This window comes from Pelophylax lessonae (genome assembly GCF_965119305.1).
Source record: "Pelophylax lessonae genome assembly, chromosome: 11".
Classification (NCBI taxonomy): domain Eukaryota; kingdom Metazoa; phylum Chordata; class Amphibia; order Anura; family Ranidae; genus Pelophylax; species Pelophylax lessonae.
In genome coordinates, this window is record NC_138778.1 from 183,263,723 (window position 1) to 183,277,707 (window position 13,985).

The following is a 13,985-nucleotide window of genomic DNA, read 5'->3' on the forward strand; positions in this document are numbered from 1 at the left end:
GCTGGCAACAAAAGTTATTTCACACTGAAGTGAAAATGTCCGAATTGGGCCCAATTAGTCATCCCTCATCCCCCGCCCACCCTGGTGTCATGTGACTCTTTAGTGTTACAAGGTCTCAGGTGTGAATGGGGAACAGGTGTGTTAAATTTGGTGTTATCGCTCTCACTCTCTCATACTGGTCACTGGAAGTTCAACATGGCACCTCATGGCAAAGAACTCTCTGAGGATCTAAAAAATAATAGTTGCTCTACATAAAGCTGGCCTAGGCTATAAGAAGATTGCCAAGACCCTAAAACTGAGCTGCAGCACGGTGGTCAAGACCATACAGCAGTTTAACAGGACAGGTACTTTGGGCCCAATTTGGATATTTTAACTTAGGGGTGTACTCTTTTTTGTTGGCAGAGGTTTAGACATTAATGGCTGTGTGTTGAGTTATTTTGAGGGGGACAGCAAATTTACACTGTTTTACAAACTGTACTCTCACTACTTTACATTGTAGCAAAGTGTCATTTCTTCAGTGTTGTCACATGAAATGATATAATAAAATATTTACAAAAAATGTGAGGGGTGTACTCACTTTTGTGAGATACTGTATATACGTACAGTTAGAGCTGCACGATTAATCGTTAAAAAAAGGAATCTCGATTCAACCTCCCTCACGATCTTAATCTGGCATTTCCACGATTCATGTGCAGTGCAGAGCTGTTCTCTGCTCATAACTGTCAACAAAAAAAAATGGCCACCAAGGTTTATCACAAAATTGCTCAGCGCTGAGAGATAAAATGAAACATTGTATTATTTCGTTCTTTTAGATCAAAGGAATGAACTTTGGTCTGTAAATGAAGGAAGTTTAACCTCTTAAAGACTAAGCCTTTTTCTGACACTTGTTGCTTACAAGTTAAAAACAGTATTTTTTTGCTAGAAAATTACTTAGAACCCACAAACATTATATATATATATATATATATATATATATATATATATATATATATATACAAACCTGATTCCAAAATAATTGAGGCACTGTACAAATTATGAGTAAGAAAGGAATGGTCTAATTTACAAATCTCAAACTTATATTTTATTCACAATATAATATAGATAACATATCAAATGTTGAAAGTGAGACATTTTGAAATGTCATGCCAAATATTGGCCCATTTTAGATTTCATGAGAGCTACACATTCCAAAAAAGTTGGAACAGGTAGCAATAAGAGGCTGGAAAAGTTAAATATACATATAAGGAACAGCTAGAGGACCAATTTGCAACTTATTAGGTCAATTGGCAACATGATTGGGTATAAAAAGAGTCTCTCAGAGTGGCAGTGTCTCTCAGAAGTCAAGATGGGCAGAGATTCACCAATTCCCCCAATGCTACAGCGAAAAATAGTGGAGCAATATCAGAAAGGAGTTTCTCATAGAAAAATGGCGAAGAGTTTGAAGTTATCATAATCCACAGTGCATAATATCATCCAAAGATTCAGAGAATCTGGAACAATCTCTGTGCGTAAGGGTCAAGGCCGGAAAACCATACTGGATGCCCGTGATCTTCGGGCCCTTAGAGGGTCCTGCATCACATACAGGAATGCTACTGTAATAAATATCACAACATGGGCTTAGGAATACTTCCAGAAAACATTGTCGGTGACCACAATCCACCGCGCCATTTGCCATTGCCGGCTAAATCTCTATAGGCCAAAAAAGAAGCCATATCTAAACATGATCCAAAAGCGCAGGCGTTTTCCCTGGGCCAAGGCTCATTTAAAATGGCCTATGGTAAAGTGGAAAACTGTTCTGTGGTCAGACGAATCAAAATTTGAAATTCTTTTTGGAAAACTGGGACGCCACGTCATCCGGACTAAAGAGGACAAGGATAACCCACGTTGTTATCAGCGCTCAGTTCAGAAGCCTGCATCTCTGATGGTATGGGGTTACATGAGTGCGTGTGGCATGGGCAGCTTACACATCTGGAAAGGCACCATCAATGCTGAAAGGTGTATCCAAGTTCGACATCCAGATGTCGTCTCTTTCAGGGAAGACCTTGCATTTTCCAACATGACAATGCCATACCACATACTGCATCTATTACAACATCATGGCTGCGTAGAAGAAGGATCCGGGTACTGAAATGGCCAGCCTGCAGTCCAGATCTTTCACCCATAGAAAACATTTGGCGCATCATAAAGAGGAAGATGCGACAAAGAAGACCTAAGACAGTTGAGCAACTAAAATTAGACAAGAATGGGACAACATTCCTATTCATAAACTTGAGCAACTTGTCTCCTCAGTCCCCAGACGTTTGCAGACTGTTATAAAAAGAAGAGGGGATGCAACACAGTGGTAAACATGGCCTTATCCCAACTTTTTTGAGATGTGTTGATGCCATGAAATTTAAAATCAACATATTTTCCCCTTAAAATTATGCATTTTCTCAGTTTAAACATTTGATATGTCATCTATGTTGTATTCTGAATAAAATATTGAAATTTGAAACTTCCACATCATTGCATTCTGTTTTTATTCACAATTTGTACAGTGTCCCAACTTTTTTGGAATCGGGTTTGTGTATGTTCTCATTTTATCCAGAATCGTGCAGCTCTACTTAATGTTATATGCTGGTTGCAATAGTTCTTCATCTCCCAAATACATTTGATTAGATTACTGGTAATTTCCCAGTAGGAGAATGGTCTCTATTCACAGAGGCCTTGTGCTCGGGGGAGGCAGCATAATTAAAAAACCCACTCTTCCACTTAGGGAAGGTTCTGATTTTCTTATTTACCTACAGGTTTAGCACAATATCCTGTTTTTTATCCATGGTTTTTGTAGGTGTCAATTTTTATTAATCCTAAAGTGATCAAGGCAACTTTCTTCTGTTTCTTCTGTGGTGTCCAGGATGACGTCTGACACACTTCCCTAACTAGTAGCTGCCAAGAATGCAGAAACCATTTATTTATGAACTGCTTTGTAAATCTTGCAGAAATAAAAAAAATGTTCACCACATCTTTGCAATGCATGCACATTTCCCATGCCTTCCCCTTCAAGTACATAGAAAAACCTGTTGATCTGCCACAAATCTGTTTTAAAGTCATTTTAATTCTACACCTTTTTCAAATATTAAACATGTTATACATATAGTTTTGCACAGAGCAGTCCCGAATCTCCTTTTCTGGGGTCCCCCCCCCCCACCACTCCTGGCTCCTCGCCTCTTCAAATTACCCCCCTAGCAAGCCACTTTTCTCAATACAAATCTCTCTAAATCCCCACTCTTAGCACTCCACCCCCAAATTTCCCCTCCTAGAACAATACTTACTCTTTGTCGCCCCCCTTAATTTCTATACAAATCTCCTTGCCCCCATCAACTTGTGGCTCCCTCCCACCTCACATAATAATACAGTGCCCAGGGCAGTCATTCCTCCTGTCCACCGCTTGTCTCGGCCCTGCCTACATGTTACTGACATCACAAGCACTGTTGGATGGACGGAAGAGGTGACAAGCCCATGCAGTTGAGCCTTTGTCCACATTCCTTATTTCTTTATACTTGAGGCCCAAAGTGTCTTGGTGATGACCTAAGTTTCTACTGAATTGAGAGACTGGGTGCTGATTTAGGCTTCAAAATAAAAAGTTTATTTAGTTAGAAATGTATATTTTAGAAGAGTTATATAATACACCCAAACCAATGATTACTGGCCTTCTGTTGACCCTAAATGACAGACAACTCAGTAATAGCTGCTTCATGTAGATGACAATGAGGATTTATTGTGCTGTAGAAGTAAAGATGTGTTAGTTCAGGGGATGGATTTTGTTTAGTCTGCATTATTTTGCAGCCTATTATTGTCAGATAGGATTTTCAAAACTGTGTGGCAAGTGTCTTATCATGCCTCTAGCAGAGAATATATATATATATTTTTTTTTTTCAGAGAAGCCTGACTCCAACTAACAGCTTTTTAATCCAAATGTTTGTGCATGCTGAGGAGAGCAGGGTCCCCACACACCAGCTGAGGTCCTATGGAGCATGGGCTCGTTAATGTTTCATGAGTGTCCCTAATTAAGGAGTTCAGTGCAGTCATAACTCGGGTCGCTGCTGACCCAGTGAAATATAGGTCAGGTGTGGAGTGTGCAGCTGCTGAATTGTAGGCACATCCTGCTAGGAGAACGCGGGAAGAAAAAACTTTATAGCGTTTTACCGGCAACACCAAAAATAAGTGAATATCATTATGAGCTGTGACATTTCTGCATATACTGTAATGTACTACATTTCACTAGTGTGGTTCAGCTCAGTGCATAGTAAAACTTTAATAAGGTTTTCCAATTATATGTTTCTTTAGAAAACAGGCACCCGCAACCTCTACATAAGTAACACCACCACCCAGCAATGTAGTCTTTTCTTAGTATATATTAAACAGAAAAAGGGGACAGCGCTCAAAGTTAATAACCAGTAATCCAAATTCTGTGAATATATGGATATCAAATAAATATCACATTCAAAGTGACAGTGCATACATTCTGTATATAATAAATAAAGTAACTTGTAGAAAAAATAACAGTCCTTATGTGCAAAAAATGCAAGTGCAGTATATGCAGCAAAAACAGTTTGGTGCCTTTAAAGTGCTCAGTGTCCTAAAAGGAGTGCTTTTTTATGCCGAGATAGAAAGGAGGAAAGGGAAATCCACCACCAGATGTTCTACACACTTACCAGATGGCCCCTTGGGGTTTAGCATTGGTAAGTGGTGCGCTGTGTGCAGGATCCCAGTATGGATGGAATACCGGCCCCAGCTTGTGTATGGATCTGTCCACTTGAAAAGATTTGGTATGGTAAATCTTCCTCCAATGCCTCTCCTCAGACCTCACTCAGACCGATCATATAAAGAAAAAGGACTTCATGGTATAGTACATAATAGTAGTTTAATTAGAGAAAATGGAGCCACTTACATCAGGTAGTACAAGGAATAGCATTCACAGCATCGCGCGCCGGTTTGCGTTCCGGCTGCGTTCCAAGGAACCGGAAGTGACGTGGGTGTAATGCGTGGACCCGACCGGTTTCATCAGCCAACGTGTGACGTCATCTGGGATGTAAGTGGCTCCATATATTCACAGAATTTGGATTGCTGGTTATTAACTTTGAGCGCTGTCCCCTTTTTCTGTTTAATATTCACTAAACACATGTTGTTTTTGGACTAGCAGCTTAAAAATAAGTATCATTTTAATTTATTTATAATATTTAAATATTTGCACTGATTTCCTAGACGCGGTCACGTGACCTCCTCTTGAGTCACTTGCTTTTCTTAGTGTTGGACACCATTACCCCTGCTTTTGCCCATGGTGAAATGGAAGGACAAGGCTGGCTAGCGATGACCTGCTTTTAGATCAGCCTTTCTCAAATAGGGTTCCTTCACAGGTTGCTAGGGGTCCTGTAAGAAACTCCTGCCTCTCAGATAAATAACCACTGACAATAACGATCTTTTTTGGCTATCTGTAAGGGGGAATTGTTTGCTACAACATTGGCACATGCCCTTGCACATCCAGCCTTGGCAATGGCACCAAGTCACCAAGTGGTCTATTTGAGGCTCAGATGTGTGCTGATTGCTGAATGTTCTTCAGCTCCCTGTGATTCTTGTTGCCATGATTCCTGGTTACCCTGCTGCCTGACTCAGTGGCGGCTGGTGCTCAAAATGTTTGGGGGGGGGGGCGCAAAAAGAAAAATGTAAAAAGAAAAATGTAATAGGTATTGCTTCGCGGCAAAAAACGCGGTAAAAAAATTGCATGACTTTGAGGTCATGGTACAGGCATGGCACAGGTGATGGTATAGGAATGGCACATGTGATGATATAGGCATGGCACAGGTGATGGCATAGGCATGGCACAGGTGATGGCATAGGCATGGCACAGGTGATGGCACAGGTGATGGCATAGGCATGGCACAGGTGATGGCATAGGCATAGCACAGGTGATGGCATTGCGAGTCAGCGATGTCCTGGATGATGATTGGTCCAGGCTGGAGACTGGACCAATCACAGCCAGGATATCACGAAGGTGGGGGTGGCTTAGCGCTTTTTCCTGTGCCCAGGTTACGTCCCCAGAAGGCAGCCAATCGGCGCCTCTTCTGGGTCGTAAACCCCCCCCCCATAGCCACCAGGCCGAGCGCACAGGCCTGCGAACACGATTTTTTTTTTTCAAAACTTTATTTGTTCTTTTTGTCATTTTTTTTTCTATTTTTTTTTTCTTTTTTTTTTTTAGGGGGGGCGGCGCTCTGGCGCCCCCTATGCATGGTCGCCACTGGCCTGACTACCTGTTACTGATTCTGCTTTATCCTGGATATCCTCTGACTTCCTCCTGATTGTGACCCCAGCATGCTGCTTGACCTTGCTCCTATTTAATCTCCTGTGTTTGACTTGGCTTGTCTCAAGACTCCACTTCTGCTGCTACTGTTTACCCTTAAAGCAGGGGCGTAACTACAGGGGTTGCAGGGGTTGCAATCGCTACCGGGCCCCATGCTCCAGGGGGCCCGGTAGCAAACCAGTGGGTGAACTTCCAGGATTGCAAAGGTCACACTTGCGACCGGACCCTGGCATTGCACCACTGTGGGGAGGCCCCAAGATTGCAGAAAGGGGGCCCACTGCAGAACTTGTGAAAGAATCCTGCTGCGGGACCGTAATAAAAGGCCATGCAACGAGTGTAAAGAGCCCCAGGATTAGTGGGAAGAGCCCTGGGCTTGAAGGTAAGGGCCCCGGCCAGGGGTCTGGGGGGCCCTTCATGGTTTCTTGCATCAGGGCCCCGAAGGTTCTAGTTACGCCTCTGCCTTAAAGTGGGGGAAATATTTATTTGATCCCCTGCAGATTTTGTAAGATTGCCCACTTACAAAGAAATTAATGGTCTATAATTTTTTTTCATCATAGGTGTATTTTAAATGAAAGAGACAGAATATCAACCAAAAATCCAGAAAAAACACGATACAAATATTATACATTGAGTTGCAGTTCAGTGAGTAAAAAAAGTATTTAACCCCCAAGCAAAACTTGACTTAGTACTTGAAGAAAATCTTGTTGGTAAGCACAGAGGTAAGACATTTCTTGTAGTTGGTGACCAGGTTTACACACATCTCAGGAGGGATTTTGGTCAATTCTTCTTAACAGATCTTCTCTAAATGCTTAAGGTTTCCTGGCTGTCGCTTTGTATGTTTTGGGTCATTGTCATGCTGAAAGACCCATCAACGACCCATCTTCAGTATCCTGGCTGAGGGAAGAAGGTTCTCATCCAATATTTTACAATACATGGCCTCGTCTATTGGCCCCTCAATGCAGCAAAGTCGGTCTGCACCTTTAGCAGAGAAACAGTTCCAAAGCATAATGTTTCCACCTACGTGATTGACTGTAGGGATGGCCACCAAAAAATACCAGTAGCAGCTTGTCACTTTAATTTATTTAACCACTTAAGGACTGCCCCATGTAAATATACTGCGGCAGGGTGGCGCACGTACCTGTATGTGATTTTGTAAAAGGGCTCTAGGGGGCACGCACGCTGCCGGAGCCACGCTCCCGTTGTGATTGGAAGCCAATCATCGGGTCTGGCCGCCGCAATGACTTCCGGCCACCCGCGATTGTTCAGGAGAATGACAGAACGGCAGCCTACCTATGTAAACAAGGCAGACCGCCGTTCTGTCAGACAGGAAGAGAGAGATCTTGATCTTGTGCTCCTACTAACAAGGAACACAGATCTCTCTGTTTCTGCAGTCAGTCCATTCCCCCATACAGTTAGAAAGCACTCCCTAGGAGCACACTTAACCCCTTGATCACCCCTGATGTTAACCCCTTTCCCTGCCAGTGTCTTTTATACAGTAATAGTGCTCATTTTTAGCACTGATCACTGTATTGGTGTCACTGGTCCCCAAAAAGTGTTTAGTGTCAGATTTGTCTGCTGCAATGTCGCAGTCCCGCTAAAAAATCGCTGATCGCCGCCATTACTAATAAAAACAATAAAAAAATAAATAGTCCATAAATCTATCCCATACTTTGCAAATGCTATAACTTTTGCGCAAAACAATCAATATACGCTTTTTGGGATGTGTTTTACCAAAAATATGTAGCAGAATACAAATTGGCCAAAACTGATGAATAAATTAGATTTTTAAAATTTTTTTTGAATGCGTTTTATAGCAGAAAGTAAAAAATATATATATATTTTTTTTCAAAATTGTCAGTTTTTTTTTATAGCGCAAAAAATAAAAACCGCAGAGGTGATCAAGTACAATTGAAAGAAAGCACTATTTGTGGGAAAAAAAAGGGCATACATTTTATTTGGCTACAACATCGCACAACTGCGCAATTGTCAGTTAAAACAACATTGTGCAGTATCGCAAAAAATAGCCTGGTCATTAAGGGGGTAAAACCTTCCAGAGCTAAAGTGGTTAAAATGCAAATGTAATTTGTTAGGTTTTGTTTTTAGCAGTGAAAGACTGACTGCTTCTGGCTAGTGTTGAGCGAACACGGACTGTATTATTCGTGTTCGTACCGAATAATTGGATTTTTGTTACCCGAACACGGACCCGAAAACTTTACTGTATGTTCGGGTAAAAATCCGTGTTCGGTCATTTTATTTCCGGGTTTGTATGTATTGGCGCGCTTTTAATGGCGGGCTTTCAACAGCCAATCAACAAGCGTTTAAATGATGTGCCTTAAGCCATCCCAGCCATGCCTACAAATGTATTAGTAGCTGTGATTGGCCATCTGAAGCATGTGACCAAGTCTTTATAATTTCGAGACGGAGCGCCGCTGCGTCATTCTGCTGTAGATTAGGGAGAGAGCGCACATCATACGTGCTGGCTGCTGATTAGGGACAGACAGGCAAAAATCATATTGTGTCCGAAAAGAATTGAGGGACAGGTCGGAGTGCTGCAGGCAGGGCGAGATATTAGGGCATTTTAGGGAGAGGCTGGAGATATTTAGGGTCAGTGTTCTACAATCGATTTTGCTGTGTGGGGGGGGGGGGTTTGCAGTGCCGGCAGTGACCAATCTTATCGATCCTTTTAGGGAGAGGCTGGAGATAGGCAGGGTCAGTGTTCTACAATCGATCTTGCTGTGTGGGGGGGGGTTTGCAGTGTCGGCAGTGACCGATCTTATCGATCCTTTTAGGGAGAATCTGGAGATAGGCAGGGGTCAGTGGTCCACATCGATTTTGCTGTGTGTGGGGTGGTGTGAACACAATCTTTTTGCCCGCTGAGGAGGAGGGAGAAAAAAGTCCTTTTTATCAGTCAGTTGTGTGCAGCGTTTTTCCTTCAGTGCTGCTGTGCTGACTGTGATAATACACTGCTGTGTTCACATGTGCTATTATTGAGTGATTTCAAAAGTTATACACTTTTTTTCTATTCCACTATTCCATATACACCCTTGGGTTAAAAAAAATTAAATTGTGGCATAGTCTGTACTAATCTAGTTAAAAATTACAAACTTAAAAGGGGAATTTTATTTTTTTTTCCCTCCATAGCCTTCAGCAGAGCTGACTGATATAAGACACTGCTGTTCACATGTGCTATTGATAAATCACCAATTTTATATCATATTTTCTATTCCGCTATTCAATCTACACCTTTGGGTAAAAACAATTAAATTGCGGGATAGTCTGTATCGGTACGTGTGAGATACACCTTTCCAATTTTTGGGGCGCATCTCATACTGCCGAGGATTTGAGGGTGCTTCAGTGTGCCTCCTGCCTGTTCCGAACTCCTCCTACTCCTCATCCTGCCTTTGGGAGTACAAAAAATAGTAATTTGGGTCTAGTCTGGGTCTCTACGTGTGAGATACATACACCTTTTGATATCATATTTTCTATTCCGCTATTCAATCTACACCTTTGGGTAAAAACAATTAAATTGCGGGATAGTCTGTGTCGGTACGTGTGAGATACACCTTTCCAATTTTTGGGGCGCATCGCATACTGCCGAGGATTTGAGGGTGCTTCAGTGTGCCTCCTGCCTGTTCCGAACTCCTCCTGCTCCTCATCCTGCCTTTGGGGGTACAAAAAATAGTAATTTGGGCCTAGTATGTGTCTCTACGTGTGAGATACATACACCTTTTGATATCATATTTTCTATTCCGCTATTCAATCTACACCTTTGGGTAAAAACAATTAAATTGTGGGTTAGTCTGTGTCGGTACGTGTGAGATACACCTTTCCAATTTTTGGGGCGCATCTCATACCGCCGAGGATTTGAGGGTGCTTCAGTGTGCCTCCTGCCTGTTCCGAACTCCTCCTACTCCTCATCCTGCCTTTGGGGGTAAAAAAAATAGTAATTTGGGCCTAGTCTGGGTCTCTACATGTGAGATACATACACCTTTTGATATCATATTTTCTATTCCGCTATTCAATCTACACCTTTGGGTAAAAACAATTAAATTGCGGGATAGTCTGTGTCGGTACGTGTGAGATACACCTTTCCAATTTTTGGGGCGCATCTCATACCGCCGAGGATTTGAGGGTGCTTCAGTGTGCCTCCTGCCTGTTTCGAACTCCTCCTACTCCTCATCCTGCCTTTGGGGGTACAAAAAATAGTAATTTGGGCCTAGTCTGGGTCTCTACGTGTGAGATACATACACCTTTTGATATCATATTTTCTATTCCGCTATTCAATCTACACCTTTGGGTAAAAACAATTAAATTGCGGGATAGTCTGTGTCGGTACGTGTGAGATACACCTTTCCAATTTTTGGGGCGCATCTCATACTGCCGAGGATTTGAGGGTGCTTCAGTGTGCCTCCTGCCTGTTCCGAACTCCTCCTACTCCTCATCCTGCCTTTGAGGGGTACAAAAAATAGTAATTTGGGCCTAGTCTGGGTCTTTACGTGTGAGATACATACACCTTTTGATATCATATTTTCTATTCCGCTATTCAATCTACACCTTTGGGTACCTTGTGATGCTATTTGGCCTGTGCAATGCCCCTGCCACATTCCAGCATTTTGTGAATTATATCTTTATGGAATATCTGGACCTCTTTTTGATTGTTTACCTAAATGACATTCAGATTTTTTTCACTCTACTTGGAGATACACTATTCCCATGTGAGAAAAGTTCTAACTATCCTGAGAGAACTGGGCCTCTATGCAAGGCGGAAAAAATGCAAATTCAAAAGACAGTCCATTCACTTCTGGGGGTTGGTAATTTCCACAGAGGGACCCCCCAAAAAGTCTCAGCCATATTTGAGTGGCCAGCTCCTGACAAGAAGGGAGTCCAAAGATTTATAGGATTTGCAAATTTTTACTGTAGATTTATAAAGGGATTTTCTGCCATTATTGCTCTTATTAAACAACTCATTTACCAACATACAGGTTTTCGGTGGTCCCCTGAAGCCCAGTAAGAGGACACTCATCATATCAGTTCCAGTTTTACAGCATTCTGATCTTGCCTTGCCTTACGTGCTTGAGGTTGATGCTTTGTAAACAGCAACAGGGGCCATATTGTCACAACAACAGGGCCCAAAATGCCTTATTGCTGCTTGTGGCCTTCTTTTCTTGAAAGCTGAGCCAATCTGAAAATAATTATGATGTAGGTGATCAAGAGCTACTGGCAATTAAAGCAGCTCTCAAAGAATAGAGGTACTTATTGGAAGGAACTGCATATCCTGTCTTAGTTTTTACTGATCATATAAACCTTTAAACCTCAGAACGCAGAACTACGAAGCGCCTAGGACTTCGTTAGGCCAAATGGACCTTGTTCTTTTCGAGATTCTCTTTCCATATTACTTAGTTCCCAGGGTCTAAGAATAGGAAGGCAGATGTGTTATCCTGAATTTTTGCGGATAACCCCTTAATCATTTTCTGCTATCCTGCCTTTCCAGATTTTCTTGTTGATACAACCTGATTTGGTGACTTCTATTCAACAAGTCTCTGCTCATTGTCCAGAACCTGAGAACACTGCAAGAGAAAGGATTTAATATGATGGTGCAATAACAAAATATTTGTTCCTCAGGAAGTTCGACCGTTTGTGTCTAAGATCTTTTATGATCATCTATTGGCAGACCATTTTGGAACCCATAAGACGATTGAACTGATTTTGCACTCCTTTTGATGGTCAAACCTTAGCCAGAACTGTAGAGACTATGAAAGTTCCTGCATGAACTGCCTGTACAACAAGAATAGCTGATCTAAGACATGGGGCCTGCTTGGACATTTATGAATCCCAAAATGTCCTTGGGAAATGGTCTCTATGGATGTTATTGTGCAACTTCCCTTCTCTGATAGGTATACCACAATTCTTGGGATCGTGGTCCTGTTAACCAAAATGTCTAATTTCATACTTCTGATCGGCACTCCGTCAGCTGTAGACACATTCAGCATATTATTTCAAGAAGTGGTAAGGCTACATGGGATTTCTAGCAATAGTGTATCTGACTGGGGGGATGCAATTCTCCTCTAGATTCTGGAAAACTCTCTGTAAGGCCCTCAAGATCAATGTCTGCTTATCAACCACATACCACCCTCAGAGCAATGGTTAAACAGAGTGAACCAACCAAATTCTAGAACAATACCTCTTATGATTCTCATCCTTCTCGCAGGATGACTGGACCTCGTTTCGACCACTGGCAGAGTTTGCTTATATTACCAAGGCCGCTCTTCCACAAACCAAGCTGCATTATGGACTAGTTATGGGTTCCACCCTAACTGTCTGTCAAACATTATTCCGGAAAAAAACTTGCAGTTCAAGACAAGTTGACCTCTCTCCAGTTTCTGCCCTCTTCCTGGGAAGGAATGAAGCGCCACCTCCGTCGGAAGCAGTAGGAGATGAAATTAAATTTGAAGTTGAATCAATCCTGAACTGCAGGAAGCAGGGAGGTCAAATTCAATAGCTTAATAAATTGAAAGGTAACACCCCTAAAGAGAATTCCTGTGAGCTATGGGGAAAATATTCATGTTCCAAAGTTACTCCAGGACTTTGCCAACAGGTTTCCAGAAAAGATGGCCAGAATAGGCATTCAGAGGCTGCCCACTGTCTTGGAACCAGTGCTCATGCAGCCAATGCTCATGCACCTGTGTCAGGTCACAGACGGATTCTGACCAGTAACCAGCAAGCACTGATATGTCTGCTCATTCGCGTGCACTGGCGTACACTGGCATGCACATCGGTGCGGATTGGCACACGTCTAGCCCTGAAATTACGACAATCTGCCTATTTAAAGGAGGCTCTGATGTGTGCTGACATCATTCCCTGACATCCCCGCGCGAGTGACCGGCGCCTCTGAGGTCCTCCGGTCACTCGCGATCTCCCGCTGGAGAGGGAGAAAGGCTAATGTAAACAAAGCCGCCTGTCATTCTCCCTGGTGTAACTGCAGAGATCATACGATCCTGCTATGTAGGATCGTATGTCTCTGTGGTTACATCACAAGCCATGCCCCCCCACAGTTAGAATCACGCCCCTAGGGATACATTTAACCCACTGATCACCAATAAAGTTAACCCCTTCCCTGCCAGTGTCATTTTTACAGTAACAGTGTATGTTTATAGCACTGATTACTGTAGTAATGTCACTGGTACCCCCAAAAGTGTCAAAAATGTCAGTCAAGGGTCCGATCTGTCTGCCGCAATGTCGCAGTCCCGTAAAAAAAAATCGCAGATCGCCGCCATTACTAGTAAAAAAAAAAAAAAACAATAAAAATGACATAAATCTTTCCCGTAATTAGTAGACGCAATAACTTTTGCACAAACCAATCAAAATACGCTTATTGTGATTTTTTTTAACCAAACATAGGTAGCAGAAAACAAATTGGCCTAAAATTCTAAAAAATTTAGATTTTTACATTTTTTTTGGAGAATTTCATATAAAAAATGTGAAAAATATTGTTATTTTTTCAAAATTGTCGCTATTTTTTTGTTTATAGCGCAAAAAGTAAAAATCGCATAGGTGATCAAATACTACCAAAAGAAAGCTCTGTTTGTGGGAAAAAAAGGACGTCAATATCATTTGGGTACAGTGCTGCACGACCGCGCAATTGTCTGTT

General features: G+C 42.2%; 1 long non-coding RNA gene across 1 annotated transcript in view; it reads left to right on the forward strand.

The window, feature by feature from the left end:
• Window positions 1–13,985, forward strand: part of LOC309566442 — a 476,925-nt gene that overhangs the window by 116,572 nt on the left and 346,368 nt on the right. The window lies entirely within an intron of this gene.